The sequence below is a fragment of the Boleophthalmus pectinirostris genome, unplaced genomic scaffold (genome assembly GCF_026225935.1).
Source record: "Boleophthalmus pectinirostris isolate CB_2022bp ecotype Guang Dong unplaced genomic scaffold, ASM2622593v1 HiC_scaffold_23, whole genome shotgun sequence".
NCBI classification, from domain to species: domain Eukaryota; kingdom Metazoa; phylum Chordata; class Actinopteri; order Gobiiformes; family Gobiidae; genus Boleophthalmus; species Boleophthalmus pectinirostris.
Genome location: NW_026571207.1, coordinates 32,341,288 through 32,353,758, shown reverse-complemented (window position 1 = coordinate 32,353,758; position 12,471 = coordinate 32,341,288).

Sequence of the window (12,471 nt, the reverse complement as noted above, 5' to 3'; positions counted from 1 at the left end):
TGTTGAGTGTGCACTGGGATGATGTTTTTAACCTGTTTGACAGGTCATGTATCTGTGTTATAATGCTGTTACTTCCTCAGAAACATACGTGGCGTTTTATTGTCATGTTTGAGTAATCATTTAATATTAGTCTATATCTCCAAAGCTGAAAATGCTCTGTTCCACTTTGAGTTTGATGTCATGTAGTGGTAGTTTTCAAGTTAACAGCTCCTTCTTCCTTTTGTTCAGTAGAGATGGGCAATTCCAGGGCTGAAATTATTGAAATGTAGTGAAGGTGTATGGAGATTAAAAATACAGTGGAGCACTTCCTGTAGTAACACATGACATCACAAGTTGAAACAGAGCGTTTCCTGTTTGAGACAAGAACTCATCTTAAATTGACTTGTGTGTTAAACATGTGTGAATGAAACAAAACACAACTCCAGGTATGTTTTTGATGAGGAACAACTAGATAACCTAGATCATAAAATAGCATAGTATGAGCCCTTTAATCCATCTGTGATGTGCATGTTTGCATTGACAATAAAGCTCATTCAGTTTATATACAGTAGAACTCTCACTGTCACATGTTAAATTAATTGCATAGTATTTGCATGGTCGTCCTGTGTCTGAGTTGGTTGCAAAGCAGGTAGGCCAGGTTTTAACTCCTGCTATAGGAACAATAAAATAGAACCTTACAGGTGCATTGTGTAACTTTTTGGTGGGAGATCTGTCACCTGCTTGTTTCTATGAATACTGTATGTCATTGCTCTGCTTGGAATATTCCACAGTATGACATTAAACAGCTCATTTACATGTGTTCAAATACAGGTGGTTTTATAACTCAAAAATACTCAGAAAAAACAAACATTCTGACTGTGAGCAGGGCTGCCTCGCCACAGATCTGACCTGTAACTTGGTCTGGTTTGGTCTCCATGAAGATAGAAAGGTTTAATACCATACTGTAAAACATTCCAGACAAAGCAATAACATTTGAAGGACCCTCTACCAGAAAAGTTACACAATGCACCTTTAAGTCTCAAACTCAAGTTATAAATTTACCACATTTAATTTTTACCAAGAGTAAAGCTTGCATCCTGTTCCAAAATTTATCTAGAGTAACTTGTTGTTATATAGTTTGTTTGAAATATACTAATTGGTACCACTTTATAATAACTGCATCTTAATTGGCCATAATAAAGCTTGACATGACTTAAAGCTCACAAGATTCAGTTCTGTGCAATATAAGAGCTTTAAGCCTGTGCTCGTGCTTTAGGGCTAACTCATTAATAGAATCATCATAGGAATTTATATTACTTAACATTTTCTTGTCATATCAACCAATGCAGAATACAAATGACAACAGGTTCTACAATGTACATCCCCTTAATGAAAGAGCTTGTTTTTTGTACTGTTTTTTTTCAATTTGGTTGTGTTCATTGCACTGAAAAACCTGACACCTACTGGAGAATGGCCTCCTCCACCTTCTTTCCACGAAATGCTGCTCCTTTCGCTATAATCCTCCACAGCATGGCTTAAAGTGTGTATGTATCTACGTGGAAAATGTTCCGAAGTATAGTTTTACCTTTTTATTTCTATGGGATCATTCAGGTAGCGCGCCATCTACAGAAAGTTACACGGTTACATAAAGGCGACCAGAAGCAAAAATTGTTGTAATCGTGTTAAGAATGTGGACTAACCTTTACTTCAAATGTGTTATGCAAGTTTGGGAGGGACTGAAAATCAACATTATTTAGTCTAAGCTGATGAATAGGTATGAAATAGAGCAGCTCTTAGAGAGAAATGAAAAGAGATTGTATTGACAGTTGCCATGGAGGTTAGATTCTATAGGGTATTAACACAAAGCAGCAGACTAGTTTGGACATGTCAGAGCATTTAAGTTCACTGCGGGATATTTTTAAAAAGCTACAGGCCCTTTTTAATGCTTATTGCCAAACTAAATATAAATATATATGTATATATGTGTGTGTATATATATATATATATATATATATATATATATATATATATATATATATATATATATATATATATGTGTGTGTGTATATGTATATATATATATATATATATATATATATATATATATATATATATATATATATATAATATATATAATATATATATATTTTTTTTTTTTTTTTTTTTTTTTTTTTTTTTTTAAGCTTGAATCATTATGAAGATAAATTGCATGGTGTTATTATGAGAAGCCACCAAAAAGTAAACAAAAGTACTTGCTGTAACATGCGCTCCCGCAGTGTTGTGCATGAACGAGTTCAAAAGAACGCGTTCATTGAACACGTTCATTTTTCAGTGAACTTTGAACTGAACGCAACACTTTTGTAAATCAAGAACTTGAACGTGAATTTGTTCAAATTATGTGTGATGAACGATGTACGTCACTGTTGGGGTTTAGTTAAACGTCGGAATTTGTTTTCACCTGACGAGTGACGATCTGCTCGCACTTCACCCCGCGAAACCACAGCCGCGTGTCAACGCGAAGGCGACTCCACCGGCAGCTTTAGCGGAACGTACGGGCTCTTGTGTCTCTCAATGGGAAAGTCAATCAAACTTGACTGGGCGCGTTTAGCTGCTTGTATTTACCTTCTGTACAGGCTGACCACGGCAAACGCAAGGATTTCAAAAGTAAATTTCAAAGCACTAATTAACAGTCTGTGTGGATCTGGGCTCTTTCACATGATACACAACTGCCCAGGGAGCACAATGTGCTGATGGTAAATACACAAATACAACAATAGATACATGCTCGCTGTGCATTTTGACGGGGGATACGCGCCTACGCTCGTGTAGAGCGTCAAAAAAATAGAATGGATCCTATTTTCTGAAATCTACACGCACAGGACGTGCTGCTCCGCGCGTGTTATTTTACTTGGCACATATGTCAGTAACGCGCGTCACAGTGCTTTTTTAACCTGGATTGAAATGGTGGGTTTTTCGTTTTTCTTCATACAAATTTGCTAAAATCACCGCGATATCAGCAGCGGTGAAACGCCGGAGGTGCGCCCGCGTAGACCGTGATCCTGAGGAAAGGACCGACGCAGAAGTCCGCGCTCCACCGAGATAAACGCAGCTGACGCCCGATCGCACTCGGGGTTCACTCAGGGGCGGTCCTAGATTCCAAGTTCTAGTCCAGGATTAGTTCTGGTTTAGACCTGGTTTAGTCCTGGTTCAGTCCTGGTTCAATCCTGGTTTAGACCTGGTCCAATTCTGGTTCAGTCCTGGTTTAGTCTTGGTTTATTCCTGGTTCAGTCCTGGTTCAGTTCTGGTTTAGTCCTGGTTTAGACCTGGTTTAGACCTGGTTTAGTCCTGGTTTAGACCTGGTTCAGCTCTGGTTTAGTCCTGGTTTGGACCTGGTTCAGTTCTGGTTTAGTCCTGGTTTAGACCTGGTTTAGACCTGGTTTAGTCCTGGTTCAGTCCATATACGGCGCAAAAGTTCAGCATCTTAACAGTTCTTTTGGTGAGAGTAAATTAAAAGTGCTGCAATAGTCGTGTAATGTTTTACATTTTAAATACAGTAATATTGTAATGAAACAAATTACTTTGAAATGACAGTAACAAGTCATAAATAACACATTACAGTTTTAAAGTCACTTGTCCAACAGTGTATCTTGTAAAGTTGTTGTAAACTAGAAGTCAGTTTGAAAAATAAAAGCAGCCTTTCATTTACAGATCTCATCTAAATATAAAATGAACTGAACTTTGAACTAGTTCAAAATTAAAATTGTGAACTATGAACGTGAACTATTCACTTTGAACAAGTGTGAACTGAACTTTGAACTAGTTCATGAAAAGTGTGAACTTGCACAACACTGCGCTCCCGTTAGTTAAAGCTTTTTTAAGTTTTTTTTTTTTTTCTTACTTTGGTTGTGTTTATGTGTGACTACGGTTCCAAAAGTAAATTTTCCATCATTTTTTTTCCACAGACATTTTGAAAATGTTGTGTTTTAAATGTGTATTCACCTGTTTGTTTCTGTTTGTTTCTATGGATCCATAGAGTTTGAGAAGATGGTACTGATAGTACAAGCCTTATCTCCTCAGGCAGATCATTCCAAAGCTGAGGCGCCTGGACTGAAAAGGCTCGATCACCCTTCGTCCGGAGCCTGGACCTGGACTGAGGATCTAAGGCTGCGGGAGGGCTCTGAAGTTCAGGGCCAAAAGTTCTGAAATGTAACTTGGTGCAAGACCTAAATGACCTTTAAAAGTGTTCAGTAAAATCTTAAAATAAATTCTAAAACACAAATGTTTTAAAGTTATTATGAGTGTTAAATAAACTGTTATCTGGAAAAGGGAGCAGATTACATAAAACTGTTCCTCTCTGTTTAACTTCATGACATAGTTGTCATTTTCAGATTTTATGAAGAAAACAATTCAAGAAGTAAAGGAATCGTGAACAAAGCAGAGAAATATACGTTAGTCATTGGTTTAGTTCTAGTTTAGTCTTGGTTTAGTTCTAGTTTAGTCCTAGTTGAGACCTGTTTTTAAATAATTCAATAAATAAAGGAATCGTGAACAATGCAGAGTAACATGTTGGTTCAAACTGAAGTGGGTTTTTTTATTATAATGGACAGACGTCAGTGGGATTTGCTTTTCCAAACAAACCGATGAGCAACCAAAGAAAAAGTCGACTGTGTACAGGGGTCACAAAAGACGGGAAGAGAGGATATAACCTCAAAAAAAAAGTACAGTTAATTATATCCTTAATTTTCAAAAAGTGAGTTCAAGTCTTGGTTTAGTCCTGGTTTAGACCAGGTTAAGTCCTGGTTTAGACCTGGTTTAGTCCTGGTGAAGTCCTGGTCCAGTGCTTTGTCTCTCTCTGTCTCTGTGCCATGGAGGTGCAGTTATTCTAAGGATTAAATCTTACATAAATATCTTTACGTAACTCCTTTGTGCAGCGTGATACAGCAAAGAGATGGGCTCACCACGCACCAGTGCCTTGCTCAATGAACTCCGGAAACCAGGACTAAACTAGGACTATACCAGGACTACACCAGCACTAAACCAGCAGTAAACCAGGGCTAAACCAGGACTAAACCAAGACTAAATTAGAGCTAAAATAAGACTAAACCAGGACTAAAATAAGACTAAAACAGGGGCTAAACCAGGAGTGTCCAAACTTTTTTCATCAAGGGCCACATGTCTAAACACAGACGAAGCAGAGGGACGATCAAGGGCCGTATACTGGTGCTCATAATAGTGAATAATTAAAATATGTGCATGTTTAACACGTTAAAATCAGCCATCAGTCTTTATTCATGCTAAGATCCTCAAAACTACACACTAAATATTAAATATTAGCTTTATTAAGGTAGATTTTCAAAAAACTTACAATAAAAAGTAAGTTTTTTGTTGATGCACGGTAATTTGGGCCAATTCTCCTGGAAGCCTGAGGGCCAAGAAAAATTTCTCTAAGGTTCGCATTTGGCCCCCGGGCCATAGTTTGGACATGCCTGGGCTAAACCAAGACTAAACCAGGATTCAAATAAAACTAAACTAGGACTAAACCAGAACTAAACCAGGACTAAACTAGGAAGTAAACTATACCTTAACCAGGATGGAACCAGGAGTAAATTGTGACTGACCATGACTAAACCAGGATTAAACTGGAACTAAACCAGGACTAAAGCAGAACTAAACCAGAACTAAACCAGGACCAAGAGTTGGGTGAACTAGTGACTAATTTGCCCATAGAGATACACAAAAGGACAATGTCAAAAAAATGTCAAATTGCGATATTTGTGACAGGCATTACTGAGATTATGATTAGATTTGCAATTTCTATTTTACGATAGGATTGTGTTCAAAGTTCACATTTTAAACACTTCCAGAAGAACTGACAAAAAGACTGAAATATGAACCGATAATCTTATATTTATATATAAGAGAGGACATTTTGTTTGTGAAGGAAAATATGGTATTTTGAAGATTGCAGCCTTTGTGATTCGCTAATTGTACTGTATCTATTGCACAGACTGTATATATGAGTGGACATAGCTCACGCGCTTCATAGAGGAAGTGCACCAGGAGACTCTTCCGGCTCCATCTGACTCTGGCTCCAATTGACTTACATGGGAATATTGTCTCCCCTCTCTCTGTAAAAGTTGCTGTGAGCCTCGTCATTTTGGTCTTAAACTGTTCATATTAACCTGCTCTACAAGATCCTGATTTTTTTCATTTCTCTGTGGCCCTAAATCAAGATATGAACATAAATAACAGACCAATCAGATGCTTTCATTCCTCGAGGTCGCTCCCACAAGCATTATCAACAGGTTTGATTGACAGCTAGTGTGTTTTGTTGCTAAATAAGCCCTCTTCCCGCTTTCCAGTGAGAAGGGCAGGCACATTTAATGACCTCTGTCATGATTGGCTCCTGTGGTTGCAATGATGTTTGCGGTTGGATTTCCAAATATGGAGTCTGGCTCTAGATTTGCTCCTGTAACCTTTAGCAAAGGCAGTTTCATTTGAGTGGAGCTGAACGCTATGGGTTACATCACACTCACTTAGTCCTCTTCTGTATACAGTCTATGATCTGTTCATTCAACTTGTGTGTTTGATTCGACTGCAATTAATCCTGCAGTCCTAGACAAATATTGCCTTGACAAATCCAGACTCACCAGCAGCTGATATGGGTCTGTATAACAAATACAGAGAGATATCCTTCTGGATTTCTAGGCAAAGACAAATATGAAAATAGGGGTAGGTAAGATGAAGACATCCAGTTAACTAAAAGCACTGCTCTGTTACTCAAGTTAGACTTTAATAATCTGAGTTGTTTTTTGTTTTTTTAACATAACCTGACCATAAAGAACCGACTCAGCTGCAACTACAATAGGTGAGATGATCTGTGTAGTTAAACAAGTCTCCAACACATAAAATTACAGTCACCACCATTGGCCAACAGCTTTTCAATTAGTTGCTTTCACTTTTTTGTTGAAAATCAAACACTGAAACAATACTTGTATTTGTATTGATCAAAAGCTCCTAAAAATGTGTTGTTTAAATCCATTTTGTATTTTTTTTTCAGTTCTTAGGCTATCTCAACACTTGTTTTGTCTGCGTTTGCTAATGTGTGCATTGTGTACATCTGTATGGCCCAAAGCACATGAGATGAACTCTGGTAAACTGCTGTCAACAAAAGCAAGGCTAAACCAGGCCTAAAACAAGACTAAACCAGGTCTAAAGACGGACTAAAAAAGGGCTAACAAGGACTAATCCAAGACTATATTAAGCAAGTATTAAAGCAGGACTTAATGCTTTAAACCCTAACCCTAACCCTAAATCTGGATCAAACTAGTACTAAACAAGGAATAAACCAGGACTAAATCAGGACTAAACAAGGACTAAACTAGGACTAAACCAGGACTGAATGAGGACTAACATAGGACTAAACCAAGACTGAATGAGGACTAAACACTAAGTGGAAGGTGTAGAGTTCTTTTATAAACACTAGCACATGTCTAGACACAGGGGCCTCAATTGTGTGACCTTTGAACTTTGAACCTAATCCTTTCTGTGTGAACCCACTCACCTTTATTTTTCTCTCTGTTCTCATTAATACAAAAGAATATAAGAAGTACAAGATCAGGTCAGAGTAAAAAGTATTTGGAGGAACTGCTTTTCAAGAGTAACTGTAAGAAAAACTATCTGAATGGGTTCAGTAAAAATAATAGATTTAATAGATTTTTTTTATTTTTTAGGCTTCTATCTGTGTCGCTGACATGAGGTAAACATGATCAAATATAGCTTTTACTTTTTTCTCACTACCATTGCTGGGAAGGTTATTTTTAAAATGTATTCCCCTACAGATTACAGATTACAGACCCCAAAATGTAGTTTGTAATGTAATCCATTAAGTTACTTAAAGTGAGTAAAGTAATCTGAATACTTTGGATTACTTGTATTGTTTTTTAAAACTACATGAATGTACCAACCACATCCTGAAAATTCTTGTTTGTTCTCTTCATATTGTCTGTTGAGCCTAAGTCTCCATGAAGTGGCTTTTGTTTGTTGTAGAGAAGCGAAGACTAGAATCTTAACATGAGATGTTTGATGTGCTAAAAGACAATAAAAAGTCCAGTCTTTCCTCAAGCATATTAAAAATATTATTAATAGAGAAATTATTTCTATATGATATCACTGCTGCCTTAAATTATGTCCACCCTACTGTTAGGTGACATATTGTTTAGACCTGGTTTAGTCCTGGTTTAGTCCTGGTTTAGTTCTGGTTTTAGTTCTAGTTTTACTTCTGGTTTAGTCCTGGTTTAGACCTGGTTTAGACCTGGTTTTAGTCCTAGTTTAGTCCTGGTTTAGTTCTAGTTTAGTCCTGGTTTAGTTCTAGTTTTAGTCTTGTTTTTAGTCCTGCTTTTAGACCTGGTTTAGGCCTGGTTTAGTCCTAGTTTAGTCCTGGTTTAGACCTGGTTTAGTCCTGGTTTAGACCTGGTTTAGTCCTAGTTCAGACCTGGTTTTAGTCCTGGTTTAGTCCTGGTTTAGTTCTAGTTTTAGTCCTGCTTTTAGTCCTGCTTTTAGACCTGGTTTAGGCCTGGTTTAGGCCTGGTTTAGTCCTAGTTTAGTCCTGGTTTAGACCTGGTTTTAGTCCTAGTTTAGTCCTGGTTTAGCCCAAAATGTGAAAACAGGAAAATACCTCTGTGTAATCCATTTAATACAACAAAGTAACTGTAATCCAATTACCACTCACTGAAACAGTAACTGTAACTGAATACAGTTACTCATAATTTGTACTCTGATTACGTAACTCTGGTACATGTAATCTGTTACTCCCCAACACTGCACACTACCTAAACTCTAGCGCCTGCAGTCATTATCCAGTGCTAGTGCTGCCTCTGAGTGAATTCTGAGCTTTCACATGAACCCTGGCTTGTCCATATACCGAGGAAAACTTGTATTGCAGGTTAAACCACTGGCAACCCAGGTTCAGTTGTGATTCTAGTACAAGTTTAAAATATGAGCCATGTGTCCTCTGTCCCATTTATCCAAAACATCATGATTTGTCCCAGTTTCATACAAGAAATATCCCCGGTGTCCTTATTTAGACCAAATGGATCTCCACCAAAGTAAAGAGTCATTTGTTTAGCTAAAATACAGAAAACGGTGCTTGAAAATGACCATTAACAAAAATAAATAAATAAATAAATAAATGCACAGATAGAAGTCCATGAGATTATGACCCACAAATGAGTCAAGAATGGTTAATGTTGCACACTCTTTTCACATTTTAATTTATTTATATCAACCATCTCAACCCAGGTGTGTCCCAGTTTTGAATTTTCAAAAAATCTGGTCACTCTATTCATACTGTTCCCTTACGTGGGACTTGGGGAGTTCTCCGTGAGTATGAGGTAGGGGCCCTTTGCTCATGGTCCCTGTGTGACCTGAGGAGGCCCTGTGTTCACATTGCACGAAAGTCAAACTTGTTCCTAGAGCATGTGGGACTCCGCCAGGGCTGCCCTTTATCACCAGATCTGTTTTTTATTGTGTATAGGCAGAATTTCTAGGCACACTCAGGGTCACAGGGGGGTCATGTTTGGCTCGGAGTAAAGCCAAGCTCTGAGTCACCTGGGCTGGCTCCAGTCCTGTTACATAAGGGTGAGTTGTTGTACAGTTGTAGGGAGTATTATCTGTTACATAGGGGTGAGTTGTTGTACAGTTGTAGGGAGTATTATCTGTTACATAGGGGTGAGTTGTTGTACAGTTGTAGGGAGTATTATCTGCTACTTAATGGTGAGTTGTTGTACAGTTGTTGGGAGTATTATCTGTTACATAAGGTTGAGTTGTTGTACAGTTGTAGGGAGTATTATCTGTTACATAGGGGTGAGTTGTTGTACAGTTATAGGGAGTATTATCTGTTACATAAGGGTGAGTTGTTGTACAGTTGTTGGGAGTATTATCTGTTACATAAGGTTGAGTTGTTGTACAGTTGTAGGGAGTATTATCTGTTACATAGGGGTGAGTTGTTGTACAGTTGTAGGGAGTATTATCTGTTACATAAGGGTGAGTTGTTGTACAGTTGTAGGGAGTATTATCTGTTACATAAGGTTGAGTTGTTGTACAGTTGTAGGGAGTATTATCTGTTACATAAGGGTGAGTTGTTGTACAGTTGTAGGGAGTATTATCTGTTACATAAGGTTGAGTTGTTGTACAGTTGTAGGGAGTATTATCTGTTACATAAGGGTGAGTTGTTGTACAGTTGTGGGGAGTAGTATCTGTTACATAAGGTTGAGTTGTTGTACAGTTGTAGGGAGTATTATCTGTTACATAAGGGTGAGTTGTTGTACAGTTGTAGGGAGTATTATCTGTTACATAAGGGTGAGTTGTTGTACAGTTGTAGGGAGTATTATCTGTTACATAAGGGTGAGTTGTTGTACAGTTGTAGGGAGTATTATCTGTTACATAAGGGTGAGTTGTTGTACAGTTGTAGGGAGTATTATCTGTTACATAGGGGTGAGTTGTTGTACAGTTGTAGGGAGTATTATCTGCTACTTAACAGTGAGTTGTTGTACAGTTGTAGGGAGTATTATCTGTTACATAAGGGTGAGTTGTTGTACAGTTGTTGGGAGTATTATCTGTTACATAAGGGTGAGTTGTTGTACAGTTGTAGGGAGTATTATCTGTTACATAGGGGTGAGTTGTTGTACAGTTGTTGGGAGTATTATCTGCTACTTAACAGTGAGTTGTTGTACAGTTGTAGGGAGTATTATCTGTTACATAAAGGTGAGTGCTTGTACAGTTGTAGGGAGTATTATCTGTTACATAAGGGTGAGTTGTTGTACAGTTGTAGGGAGTATTATCTGTTACATAAGGGTGAGTGCTTGTACAGTTGTAGGGAGTATTATCTGTTACATAAGGGTGAGTTGTTGTACAGTTGTAGGGAGTATTATCTGTTACATAAGGGTGAGTTGTTGTACAGTTGTAGGGAGTATTATCTGTTACATAAGGGTGAGTTGTTGTACAGTTGTAGGGAGTATTATCTGTTACATAAGGGTGAGTTGTTGTACAGTTGTAGGGAGTATTATCTGTTACATAAGGGTGAGTTGTTGTACAGTTGTAGGGAGTATTATCTGTTACATAAGGGTGAGTTGTTGTACAGTTGTAGGGAGTATTATCTGTTACATAAGGGTGAGTTGTTGTACAGTTGTAGGGAGTATTATCTGTTACATAAGGGTGAGTTGTTGAGTATGGTATGAATGTCGTCCTGTGTCTCACTCTTTCAGAGGAGCTGTAGGAGCCTGTTGGAGAATGAGCTCCTTTATAGTCTGGTAAAGTTCAAGGAGAGATGTTCGGACATGTCCCAGCAGGAGGAGACCCCAGGAAATGCTTTTAAAGCCATTTACTTTCCAATAAATGAATAGAATGACATGGGCCTGTAAAAATCTATGTTTTTGAAGAAAATATTCAAAATAATCCTTATAATATATCATTACTTGTTTGGGATTGGCTCCACAAAAAGACCTATGATGAATTTTGTGGCTTAAAGTCCTTTCAATTGGCAACATTCTTTGGGGCTTAATAATGGCACCACTTTCTGGGATTATTGTGAAAGACTTACAGTATTTCACTATTGTTCATTCATACAGACAGGGACGTTCTTAAGATTTGTGTCAGTTTTTGTTTCATGTGGATACGCCCAGTAATTACAGTGGTATTAAACATAAACCAGGTCATCAAAAACAGTAAATTCCACCATAGAATTCTGACCAGTCCTCCATTTTAGTTTAAAGGTGCATTGTGTAGCGTTTCTGTTGGAGGGTACATCAAACGCTTCTCTCCTTAGAGATGTTATTGCTTTGTTTAGAATGTTCCACATTACCAGTGTTGGGGAGTAACAGATTACATGTACCGGAGTTACGTAATCAGAGTACAAATTATGAGTAACTGTATTCAGTTACAGTTACTGTTTCAGTGAGTGGTAATTGGATTACAGTTACTTTGTTGAAATAAATGGATTACATGTTTACGTATTTTCCTGTTTTCACATTTTGGGCTAAACCAGGACTAAACCAGGACTAAACCAGGTCTAAACCAGGTCTAAATCAGGTCTAAACCAGGGCTAAACCAGGAGTAAAACCATGTCTAAACCAGGACTGAACCAAGACTAAACCAGGACTAAACCAGGGCTAACCCATGTCTAAACCTGGACTAAACCAGAACTAAACCAAGACTAAACCAGGTCTAAACCAGGACTAAACCAGGTCTAAACCTGGACTAAACCAGGACTAAACCAGGTCTAAACCAGGACTAAACCAGGTCTAAACCTGGACTAAACCAGGACTAAACCAGGATTAAACCAGGTCTAAACCAGGACTAAACCAGGTCTAAACCAGGAATAAATCAGGACTAAACCAGGACTAAACTAGGGCTAAACCAGGTCTAAACAATATGACACCTAACAGTAGGGTGGACATATTTTAAGGCAGCAGTGATCTCATATAAAAATAATTT